Source organism: Ischnura elegans, chromosome 2 (genome assembly GCF_921293095.1).
Source record: "Ischnura elegans chromosome 2, ioIscEleg1.1, whole genome shotgun sequence".
Classification (NCBI taxonomy): domain Eukaryota; kingdom Metazoa; phylum Arthropoda; class Insecta; order Odonata; family Coenagrionidae; genus Ischnura; species Ischnura elegans.
Window position 1 is genome coordinate 146,453,529 of NC_060247.1, and position 12,981 is coordinate 146,466,509.

General features: G+C 39.8%; 1 long non-coding RNA gene across 1 annotated transcript; it reads left to right on the forward strand.

The window, feature by feature from the left end:
• The first annotated feature begins 4,170 nt into the window (after nucleotides 1-4,170).
• On the forward strand, nucleotides 4,171-6,559 carry LOC124154754. The gene is made up of 3 exons (XR_006864007.1): nucleotides 4,171-4,261; nucleotides 4,366-4,436; nucleotides 6,486-6,559. It is a non-coding gene; the product is annotated as an uncharacterized LOC124154754 (long non-coding RNA).
• Nucleotides 6,560-12,981: the final 6,422 nt, after the last annotated feature.

Here is a 12,981-nt window from a genome sequence, read left to right on the forward strand (position 1 = left end):
TTTAAGAAGCCCAAATATCGTAAACACTACAAATATGAACTTGTGTTTGGGGAATCTTGGCACCTGAAATGTCTGCTCTGTAGAAGAGATGTTTTAATAAATTTTCGTTCAGCCAACAAATTACGCTTTGTCAATGTCAAGTGCGATATTATTTATTTCCCGAAAAGGATATATCAGCATTAAACTGGCACATTCCTTGCCCCAAGTTACTTGGAATGGCTTTCAGCAAGATACAGAAAGGTAAATTTCCGACGCAGAAAGATTTCATCCGTGAAATTAATAAAATGCAAAGGAAAGCCCCGTGATTCGACGAAAAGCGCCACGGAAGTACAGAAAGCGTAAAACAAGTTTGGCTGGGAGCCGCTAGATGCTTGGAGGATTCCTGCTAGGCGAAGAACTCTGGAGCAATTGAGAATAGATATCCTCAAAGCGACAAGTAGAACATATTAGAACCTCACTATATTCCCAGGTCCTAAAGAAGTGATAAATTAAGAGAAATATTTTTTCCGAACGGATAGATATGCGAGTTCGTTATTGCCCCGAGCCATGAAGGACTATAAATTGTAGTCTTAATTTTGTTTGAGCATTTTCTTTTAATATATTGATGTCAAACACCCCCAGCCACACGCCTATTGAGTAGGCTAGCGGGTTAGTATGTAGATGTACCATTCATGCGCATCTGCGAGAACACGAAACACTGCGAGGTCATAGCCAATATATTGCTTCTAAGGGAGTAGGGGTGCTGAAGTGGGATCCGGGTTGTCTATACTGGAATTTGACCTCACAGTCTAATAAAGCAACTCAGCAGTTACGTTAATGCTATGAGAGAATAATTTTAACCAGTTAGTAGTCGATTTAAGGTTTCATTTTACGTTACACATAGTTGTGACTTATGAAGCATACAATTAGACATGAACACTGTCAAGGGGAAGAAACAATGATTAAACCATAAGAAAATTTGAAAGAAATGTCATACGGAAAATGAAAGCCGAATTAGAGAAGGGCAGAAATGGAGAAATAGCATGAAAATGGAGATATATAAGACATTGAAAGAGAAGGGTGTAATTTGATTTGCCAAATCACCTCGGTTGACACGGTTGGGTCATGTAGGAAGAATGGTGAAGGACAAAAAGCCAAAGCCCACACCGGGCTCTGGAGCTGCAGATGAAGATGATGCGTTATAAAGGGCATAGCCGAGTAAGAGATTGAAAAGTCCCCCCTCACGGATTTTTCCCAGACTTAGGGCATAGGATTTGGGATCAAATAGGACTAACCTCCCCACACTTCCAGCCCGCTAGAGGCCCACCAGGGCCGGCTAGCTCGGAATTTCGATTTCCACTCTTTTTTAAATATCTCGAGATAGAAAGCATATTTTTCAATGCAATTTGCGCCATTTGATGGCTCTCTTAATGGAGCATAATTTTCTTCACAAATTTTCAGGGGCATAAGGAGAAATGGCGGCGATTTGAAAATTTCAAACGCTAGTTTTCATAAAATATTTTTGAAAGCGCCACAATTAAAAAATGTGTTTCGAAGGAGTATTTAAATACCTTTCAGCTAATGCAATGAAAAAAGAACATTTAGGTGGTGGAACACCCCGAAAAAAATAAAATATGCCATTTTGGCCATTTTTTGCTGTTTTTCCCATGACCTTTATCCCCATAACACCCGTTTCATACCATCTTGCACATATTTAGTCCTCTCACTAACGCTCAAACTCATGCCGATTGTAATTCCAACCTCAAGGGACAGAGCTTTGTGGATGCTGGTGCCGAAATGGCTTCAGGACTCCGAAAACCTCCGAGTAAGCTATTTAAAATCAAAAGCTTCCACACACCCAAACCCTTTCCCCACTCCTTCATAGCTGAGAATAATTTTATTTGTAAGTGTACGAGATTTATCCTGCGTCCTCGAGGAGCTACTAGTCAGATATTCCAAAATGAAAAAACTTGAGACTACCCCAACTACGCTAAACCCTTGGGATTTTATCATAGGTTAATGTTAGGCACGTGCTAAAATGAAGAGTACAAAATGTTCAATTTTTCAACTTTTTTACTGTTTGGCATACAAATATCAAAAAAAACTTATAAAAAATAAACAATACCTGGTCAAACATCGATTTCTGGTGAATTTTCTCTAAAGAATTTTATTCGTCATCCTCTGAATCTTCATTGATGCATGTTATAATATTTTCATTCAAAAATGATCAAGATATAAAAAAGTTGAAAAATTGACATTTTGTACACTTCATTTCAGCACGTGCCTAACATAAACCTATGATAAATTCCCAAGGGTTATCGTAGTTGGGGTAGTCTCAAGGAGTTTTTCCGTTTTGGAATATCTGACTAGTAGGTCCTCGAGGACGCAGGACGCCATTCCTTTTCCTCTCCGTCCATTTCACCCTCTCCATTCTTCTCCATGCCCACATCTCGAAAGCCAACAATCTTCTCTCGTCTTCTTTCCTCAGTGTCCACGTTTCCGCACCGTAGAGAGCTACACTCCAGATCAAACTCTTCACTAACCTTTTCTTTAAACTCTTACACAACGATCCTCTTAGAAGCTTCTTCCTGTTCATGAACGCCTCCTTCGCTAATGCAATTCTCTTCCTTGCTACTGTATCCGTTTTCCTCTAACGTACTGCCTAAATAGTTGAATTGCTCAACCTGCTCAAGTTTTTCATCGCCCACCTTTATCTTGAGTCTCACATTCCTCGCTCGTGATGCTTTACAAAACCGCATAACCTTAGTTTTCTTGTGATTAATCCTCATCCCATACTCCTCGCACCGCTCGTATAACGCGTCCACTAGAGCCTGAAGCCCCCTCGCTGACTGGCTAATCAGCGCCCGATCATCCGCGAACCTTACCGATTTCAACATCATTCCTCTAACTTTCACTCCAGCTTCTAACTCATCCCACGCTTCCCTTATCATCTCTTCAGCGTACACGTTAAAGAGCAGCGGCGATAGAGGACAGCCTTGCCTCACACCTCGGCCAATGCTTGCCCACCCAGATTCTCCGTCCGCTACCTTCACTTGCTCAGTCTGGGCCATATAAAGATTACGAATCAGTCGTCTATCCCTCCAATCTACACCTATTCTCTTCAGAATATCCATTAACTTTACCCAGTTCACCCTATCAAACGCTTTCTCAAAATCCACGAAACACGCATATACGTCCTGGTCATATTCTACGTTCCTCTCGACGAGGGACCTCATTATTTCTATTGCATCACGAGATGACTTCCCTTTTCTGAAACCAAATTGATCTTCGCCCAAATATTCGTTTGCCCTCGCCTCCTTTCGTCTGTTCAATATCCTCAGCACCACTTTCGCCGCATGCGATATTAAGCTGATAGTCCTATAATCTCCGCATTCCACAGCTTTCTTCTTTTTCGGAAGCGGAATTAAAACCGTCTTCACGAAATCTTCCGGAACGGCAGCGATAGAACTCATAAATAGATTGCATGACATGTGGTGTAGCAAACTAACGTACGTAAAACTGAATGCATGTTTCCTAAATTCATTATTATTTCTAACAGCATATAGTAGTATAATTGGTTAGTATGCGTGACGTTTTTTGTACTGTGTGTTGTGCATGTTGGAGTCCAATGGAATGCTGCATGCTGGTGATTGATCACCCCATGCCAAGCACCCTGGAGGTGACTCGCAGGGTATTATGTAGATCTAGATGTAGATGAGAAGACGCTTTGCTACGACGGATGTGTAGAGAGATGGTCGGTACCAACCTATGTTATGACTACAAAAAATTCAATATTTCTGTATTAAAAATTCTAGTTATAAGATTCTATGTCACACGAACAACACAATACACCCACAACAGAACACGTGCGCTATTTTTAATTTTTCATTGTAAACTGGCTGGGTTGATCGAGCCAACGCACACTGTTACAGCTTTAAATCGCGGTGTACATAGGAAATTGTGTAGGCCACGTAGAGACCTTCTTTTTCCCTAAATTTCCGTTTAGATCTTTAGAGGCTTCCCCTCCATTGCCCATCACCCAGCGCTGGCGATGGAGGGGAGGGAACGGCCAAATGCAAATGTGTGTGAGTGTTTTGAATGCATAGAGCATCTGGAGAGGGCGTTAGGTGAAAAAAGTGAAGCCAGCAGAAAGCTGTTTACCCGATGCGCTTTTGTTCGTCCGCCATATTCCGTTACCCCACTCGCTCGTTTTCCCATAAAGGTACGTGTTAAGAAAATCACCTAATTTTCAGTATACCGAGGCTGCTGAAGCATTCTGAAGGTATGCTGATCTTCTAGAATTCATCTTAATACTGGTATATTATTATCTCCTTTAAAAAGTGAGTATTTAATCTAGAAAACGACATGTTTATTCAACCTTCGCAGATGGTTTGCTGCGCGGCTTACGGGTGCAGTAATTGCCCCGGTAAACAGATACGTGGACTCACATTCCACCGGTAAGTTGCAAAATGGTCAATTATTAGTAATATCTATATCATTGGCTTGAAGTGCATGGTCAACCTTGTTAATTGTCTATGTATGTGCCGCGTGCAGCAGGTGGACTCATGTGCGGCAGTGTACTGGTTATTTGTTACTTATCCTTATCAGTGCTAAAATTGTATTATACTATGTTGAATTTTGTCATGAGTGATAATGCTTATCGTAATGAAGTAAGTTATTTAAAACTATCCGTTCTTTTTCGGAACTCTTTTCATCCCTGCGTACCATCGCTGTTGAACATTTTTGTGTATTGACATAATGGTACAAAAATTTTTGTGCCAATTCGCGGTACAAGTTGCGCGATGTGAGTGAATTTCGTGCTTCATTGAACACTTGGTGTTCAGATATTAGGTCTATTTAGAGCGGAGATACGCATGGCACTCTTAGCCACCGAAATTCGACATTAGTTAAAAATCATAACACATGTACAGGAATTTGTGGTTCTCAACCAAGCATTGGCAAATTAATGTTGTTTTCTACAAATTGTGGAAATTAGATCTAAAATGCAAAATTGTTAAGTTATTATACTGGCCTTACGTCTGGCCTGGCGTCTCATGTTGCGAAAGGAATGCTTAGCAATAATTCAATTATCGACCGAAAAGTTATTATGATCATTAGCGATGACCAATAACAGCACTTACTCAGCAAAAAAAGAACACGAACTTCTTCCTCTGTTGATGGGTTGACACACACCTTAATTGATCTTATTTAGAAATAAAATGCTTAGTCATAAAAATATTGTTGTAAAAGCATAAGTTGATATGTATTAATGAACCACTTTACATGCCCAGAATGTGTTTTTTCTTGTTTCATAGCCCATTCATGTCAACTAATCTCTTAGAAAGTGGAGGGAACATTCTAATTAGTTTTTGCTGAGTTACAGAAATCTCTGGTTAATATCATTTTTCATTTTGCTCTTGTTCATTTTTTTTGCTCGCAGGTGTTTTTTATATTTGTTTTTGTGATTACAACTTTGCTGAAGCAACAGCTCCTTGCTATGCTGTGATCATGCTATGATCTATGCTATGATCAAGTTGGTGCCTCTTTCATTTTTTTTCAAGTTAGTGCCCCTTTCATTGCTTCTTTGTGAATGTATTCATCATGATCAATCATGTGTTCATCTTTTTTGCAATTTGAAAAAAATAAGTAATTACCCTGTATAAGGCGATGAAAGTTTGTGGCACATATGGTGGTTTCCTACTAACTACTCGCCCAGAACTCATGATCTGTCAATGAATTTCCCCCTTTGACTCAACATATCTGTCTTTCGTTACAATTATCACTTCAATTTTAATCAATGTGAATAACACTCATTAAGGTTATTGCTTACGATACAATAAACAATCTATTTTAGGCTATATGTACACTAGGTGCACGCATATGTCACACCACTACAATACATAGCAAACAAAAGTATGCACCTATTTTGTACCACACATGTGCACCATAATGTCAAGTTACTCAAATACTAGCTTGCAAAAATTCAATTTCATTACTGTTTTGGCATTAAAGGGTGACAAAAATATTGCATATTCAGACAACATTAAATGGAATAGGATTATTTTGTATATGTGTAATAAATTGTTCCCAATTTGATAAGGACCAACTCTGTTTACCACCAGTGTGGAAATGCGGTGGCCTAGTGGATAGACCATTGGGCTACTGCTTGAAGTGTGACACCTTTTGACACATCCAACAGAAATTCATGCATTTTGTGGTGGTCAAAGAAAGTAATCAGTCCTCCTATTCTGAATATCTTGCATTCAATCACTTGTTTAATTAGCGATGAACTTCAAATGAACTCGAAATTGAAATTTCTCATTCATTGTTCTCCTGATGAAGTAGAAACTTAAGTGATAGCATTTTTCATAAATATCTAGAGGTTTATCTTGATTGGTGATGCTAAGCATTTGATATATCACACAGATTCTGCCCATTGAAATTGTCAAATAATTCCTATTTAGGTTTAATATAGCTAAAGAATTTATGCATATTTTTAATTGCAGGTTCAGCTAATCCAGTAGCCGATGTAATTGAGGTTGTATGAATGTACAAACATTGGAAATAATCCCGGAGGTGTGGCGGCCTTCATCATGTATTCATAATTCTCTTGCCAATCTGAATATATCTTAATAGAATTTTACATCATGTCTGCCTGAGATTTATTGTGAATTTGGTTACTTTGCATTGATTGTATAAATAATTAGTTTCAATAGCATTGTTTAATCATTCTGCAAATCTGAAAATGTAACATTTGATGGGTGTGTACATTATATAAGTTGGAAAATGGGAATTTTTTCTTTTTTGATACCTCCTACAACGATTCCATTTAACACAGCTGTTACCCACTGTGCATGTTCGTCTGATTTCGGGGAAGGAAAATAATTTCTGATTTGTCAGCACTTGAAATTCATCAGACCCATCCTCAATTTCTTAAGACAGTATTGCTTTCATGGCAGTTTACTCGGAATTGTAAGCGAAATCTCTTTCGAGCTTGTCTCTTAGATGACATTTTACTTTCCTAATGCTCAAATTTTTCCTTTGATGAGGAAGCCCTTTTGATTAATGGCCATGAGGTTATTAACAGTAGTTTCGGAAATGATTTACACTGTGTAACACTTAGATATTGAAGTTACATATCCGAAAAAAATGTCCGGAGCCAAGAATCGAAGCTTGACTTCGCTGTGTTTAAAATTTTCTCATCAATACTTTTTGTAGAGCATTCATAAGTAATGGTAGGCATGATTCCCGATGTAATGTTTTAAGTCTTGCTAAACCATATTATTTTCCTTGAATCACGATTTATGTATATTTTTGACGGATTGTTAGCCAAATAAAATCTTGTAGTGCACGCAATAGCAATTAAACGTGATTATTATCGTAGCAGTCAGTGTCCTCCCATTCCTCTCTCGTCCATTTATCCTTTTATATTTACTTTCATAATTGAATTTGGTTTAAAACATTCTATTGTAAATATCAGAAGTTATATACTTTAAGGGTTCACATGAATTCATCAGATATTTTTCAGCTTACAGCCGAAAATTAGTTGCTATTGTCGCAAGTGACTTGTCGTGCGTCATATTTTTAATTTGCCGCACCGTGGTTAAATCGTCTATATCATCCAAAAGATGCATTTTTTCCGGTTTTATATTCAACAAATAATCTTCGCTCATCGGTGGGAACGGGTTTTTCCGGCTGTCAGTTGGGAAAATATTGAGTTTCCTTTGACGAATATCCCATAAGGAACCATGTATTTCTGCTTCACCCGGGGTAAAGGAATATGGCGGACGGGCTGAAGTGCCACGCCCCCCTGGCTTCACTTTCCTACCGTGGGATGGGTAGCTAACGACCTCTCCAGATGCTCTATGTTTGAATGTGTGTGTGTAACTCCGCCGCTCTGGCGGTAGTGAGTGAAGGTAGGCGCGCCGTATACACCCTTCCCCCACTACCCCCCGCGGCGGCGGCCTTGCAAGGCACGCCTGGAATGTTACCCCGCCTCTGCAGCGATCCCTCCCCGCTTCCCCCATGGCCTCCCCGTCCCCCCCGCCTCGTCGTCTGGGCATGCAGCCGGCTGCGCGGCAGAGGTGCGCGTGGGCATGGAATTTTCCATAGATCTTTGTGAGCTGACAGCAGCCGGCGAGGACCAGATGCGCGTGGAACACGGGAGCATTCTACGCGCCTGGGAAGACATAAGAACGTCGCGGAGGAGAAAAATGCCTCAGTGGCCACGGCGCGGCGCAAGTATGAATGAGCGGGCAGCCACGGGGTGTAAGTGGCCGCCTCGCATGTGTGTTTGGTACGATTGCAATGTAAATAAACATGTGTGAATGGCAAACATTTATTTTCCCAGGTGTTCTCTAAATACCGCTGTAAACTTAAAAAAAGAGCGTAAAGTTTTCGTATTTAAAATAGCTGATTTTGATGGGTTTAAGAGTCATCTGAAAAATGCTTTCCCCGAGTTTCAAGAATAAATATTAAAGTTAAATGTAGAGAATACTTGGAAAGCTTTTCTTTCGCTCGTAACTTCGGGAATAAATAGCTACTTCCCTAGTAAAATAGTAAAAGAAGGCAGCGAACCGAGATGGTACGACGCGGAAGTGAGAAAATCATTGAGGCGACAGAGAGCGTGTCATGCTAAAATGAAGAAAGTCAGCACGGATTTATCCGCTAATGAACGCGAGCTAATAATTAAAAAATATAGGATGACTAAAGCCGCCACGAAGGAAGCGTTCGCAGGAATGCGTTCACGAATTTTAAAAGAAAAACACTAGTAGAGCAGTTACAGGATAACCCAAAAGCATTTTGGTCATATGTTAGGGAAGTTCAAGGTAAACGATCTACCGTATGTTCGCTGAGAAACGACAATGGAGATGTGTTGACAAGCAGTTACTATAAAGCCAATTTATTAAATTCCTACTTTAAGAGCGTGTTCACGGAGCCTTCCGAAAACTCACCCGAGACCGATGACAATCCCTGTATACATAAGATTCCACCTATTGACATTAGTACGCTCGGAATAGAAAATATATTGAAATCGCTTAGTCCAAATAAATCACCTGGTCCAGACGAAATCCCTTCTCGCGTATATAAAGAACTAGCCTCAGAAATTGCCCCCTACTTGCAGTTAATATTCAGTAAATCCATCAAGAAACACGAAGTACCTAATGACTGGAAAATCGCTAATGTAACGCCAATATTTAAAAGTGGAGACAAGGAACAACCATCTAATTACAGGCCGATATCTTTAACGTCCATCTCTTGCAAAGTCCTTGAACACATCGTAGTCAGCTCGGTAATGAAACACCTAGACGCGCAAAACTTATCAATGGGAACTCAACATGGATTCAGGAAAAGCAGATCGTGCGAAACTCAGCGCTTTTCGCCCACGATATTTTAGTCTCCGGGGAAGACAACATTCCAGTAGACGCGATTTTTCTTGATTTCAAAAAAGGAATTTGATAAAGTACCCCACGGAAAGTTAATAATAAAACTGAAATCTTATTGTCTAGACGAAGATGTCATTTCCTGGATTAGAGAATTTCTGAGCGACCGCGTCCAAAGAGTAGGTAGTATTAGGCGGTGCAGTCTCCAATGAGGTTAGAGTCACTTCTGGCGTTCCTCAGGGTAGTTTCATTGGCCCACTCCTATTCCTTCTTTATATAAACGACATTGGCGAAGTAGTGCAGAGTAAGTTACGATTATTTGCAGACGACGCTGTAGTTTACAGAGAAATCCGTTCCAGCAAAGATATAAATGAACTAACAAATTACCTTGCTGCTATCCAACTTGGTGCGATGCATGGCAGTTAGAACTAAATTTGGAAAAATGCGTCGTAATGAATTTCTGGATCAAGAATAACTCCCTACAACGTAACTATATCATTCGGGGCACCCAATTAAAGGCAGTTGAATCCGTGAAATATCTAGGGGTTAGACTCAATAATGATCTATCATGGAATAAACATGTTCGAGAAATAACCGGTCAAGCTAATCGTAAAATGGGTTTTGTTAAAAGGATATTGGGAAAGTTCGACGACAAAGAGAGAGAAATTAGCTACTTTTTCCTCGTTAGACCACATTTGGAATACGCTGCCAGTGTTTGGGACCCTCATGAAAATGTTCGTTACGATAGTCTTGTTAGTGTAACTGACCTCTTAGATAAACTCGGATGGGGATCTCTGTCGGACCGAAGATTGAAAAACAGACTAAACCTTTTAGATAAATTCAAGGGCAGTGTCTTTTCTGACGAAGTTAACCATATCTTACGGACGCCAACATACTACGGAAGATCAGATCATATAAATAAAATAAGAAAGATAGATTGTAGAACAGACAGATTCCGAATGTCATTTTTTCCACGATCAATAAGAGATTATAACGGCTGCAATAGACCTCGTAAATAGATTGCATGACTTGTATTGTAGCCTACTAACCTATGTAAAACTTAATGCATGTTTCTTCATTCAATTATTGTTTCGAACAGCATGTGGTAGTATGGTTTGTTATTATGCGGGACGTTTTTTGGACGGTGTGGTGTGCATGTGGTAGTCCAAATGCATGCTGCATGTTGGTGATTGATCACCCCCTGCCAAACACCCTAGAGGTGGCTCGCAGGGTATTATTTAGATGTAGATAGATGTATATGTGAGAATGCTAATGAAAAATGAAGAGTGCACTGTGCAAAGAGTTGTGGACGAAAAACTCCGACATTTTTCCTGACCGGCCTCGCTTCGAAGCCGGCGGGGAAAAGTAACCCCTAAGGCCCGTATCCAGAAACCTCACTACTGCTAGATACGTCATCAGATGATGACGTAGCCGCTGTAGCGGCCGAGCACCGCTACGCTCACCGCTGCACAAGTCTAGTGAGGTCCATGGCATGCTACTCGCTACAAGTAATATGGCCGCCGGGTTTCGTCTGCTTATCGTCTCGCATTTATTATTAATAATTATTGATGTTTAAAGGGCTATAAGCTCATGATAGTTATTTATTATTGCTTAAAAATATAGTAAGAATGCTTCAATAACCAGCTTTTATCCTAATGAGTAAATATTTTACCTAATTTAACTACCAATAAATACTGTCAACAATACCGTGATGAAACCTCTTAGGCTTCTCCGTTTTAATTGCAATTAACTTCTAAACGGGCCCTGTCATGCCTTGAAAACCATTTATAATTAAAGAAAAACAACTTAGGGACATAGTAATGTCTTGCCTTGATGCTTGTGAAATACTTTTTTACGAAAAATAACTACTGTCAACGCAACTATACTGAAACCTCTTCGGCTTTGCCATTCTAATAGCTATTAACTTTGGTATAGACCGTGGCTTTCCTTGAAAACCATTAATAGTAACACATATATAAGTGCCCAAATAAAGTTGCAATCACCAGCTTTGCGCCTCTGACATTCAAAATTTGCGTAAAATACTCAAAGCAACAAGGCCGTCTTCCAGTCAGCTACATCCACACTCAGTTACTGCTAGTTTAAGTAATGTCAGTTCCGAGCCATTGAAAACCATGCTCAATTACGTGAAAACTTACCGATAGTGATTTATGCCGTCACAAAAATGATGAGTTAAAGTTTAAGGGAAGGGTCGATGGAAATGGCATGTTGCTTTCTTGGTCCGCTTTCAATAGCACATGATATTCATCTCATAATGAATGTCACGTATACCTTTGGTCATTAAAATACTATACATGTACCTATTACAATACCGCAATGTCTAATATATCCAACTACACCAATACGATCGACAGTTGTACGAGTATATTTGTCAACCACAATGACGAATTGCGCTAGTGACACCAAGGATTATTCAGCAATAAATACCATCACAAGAATTACTGAGTTCACAAACTTTTATTTATTAACGTCGTAAAACTCACTTTCGATTCAACAAATAAAATGATCACACTTTACAAGAACACTTGTCCAAGAAAAGTACTCACGAAGAAAATCAATATCAACATGACACGTACTGTTACTTCACAAATCTAATTAACACTAATTGCAAATAAAATTGTCCAGGAAATGTTCACACGAAGAAATTCGGGAGCGAAAACACTAACTTTAAATTCACAAATCAAATTACTTACACACACATTGCGAACACAAGAAGTAAGTAATTAGAGCGAAACATCGGCAGCAACGACCCGTACAACTTAATGACGGCACTATTAAAAAAAATGCTCACTTTCCTTCCATTTCGCATTGTCAACAATAATTGTAACAGATGAAAACATTTTATTTAAAAAAATGATCAAATAAGTCAGCACCGAAACTTGGGTATCCTGAACAAAACTTGATAAGGTTACTCTTTTCCACCCAGCTTGGTACATTTTCGGCGTGCGGGGCCTGGGGCATCGGCCGGCTTTCCCCGGCGGCAGAGCCGAGGCCAGCCGGCAATCATCGGCGATCGACACTGTCGAGACACTTGGTACACGTCGGGGGATTTCTGAGCACCCAGATTCATCAGCATGTACCAGCAGGTTCTCAATTATAACTTTGCCGATTTAGAGGAACTCTTTTCACACAATGAACGGAACCACATTCACAGAAGAAACTTGAAGGACCAGGAAAATCCCATGGAACGGAGAATAAATTCCGTGTGAGATACCGCATCTCCTAAGACACCATATTTCCATGAACACCACTAAAAAAGAGAAATTTTATCATTAATTTCCATTCAGATTTTAAGAACAAGACAAAAGAGTTTCTGCTGAAATTTCACAAATCACGGCCTAATAATGTGCTTACCTTCGTTACGCCATCGTGCCGATTAAATTCAACCTCCACCTTCTTCCATGCCATAACCTTTAAAGAAAGACTCACAGCATCGGTTTTCTTGCACTCCAATACAACTTTCCTATCAATAATTAGTTTTAAAATCAAACTCTTCTCCTACGCCGAGATTCTACTTCCAACCCGTTTCCATTTTGCTTGCAAACAAAGTCGCGTTGCGATATTCGTTATTCAATTGTCGCCCTTAGTTCCTCCCAAAGCC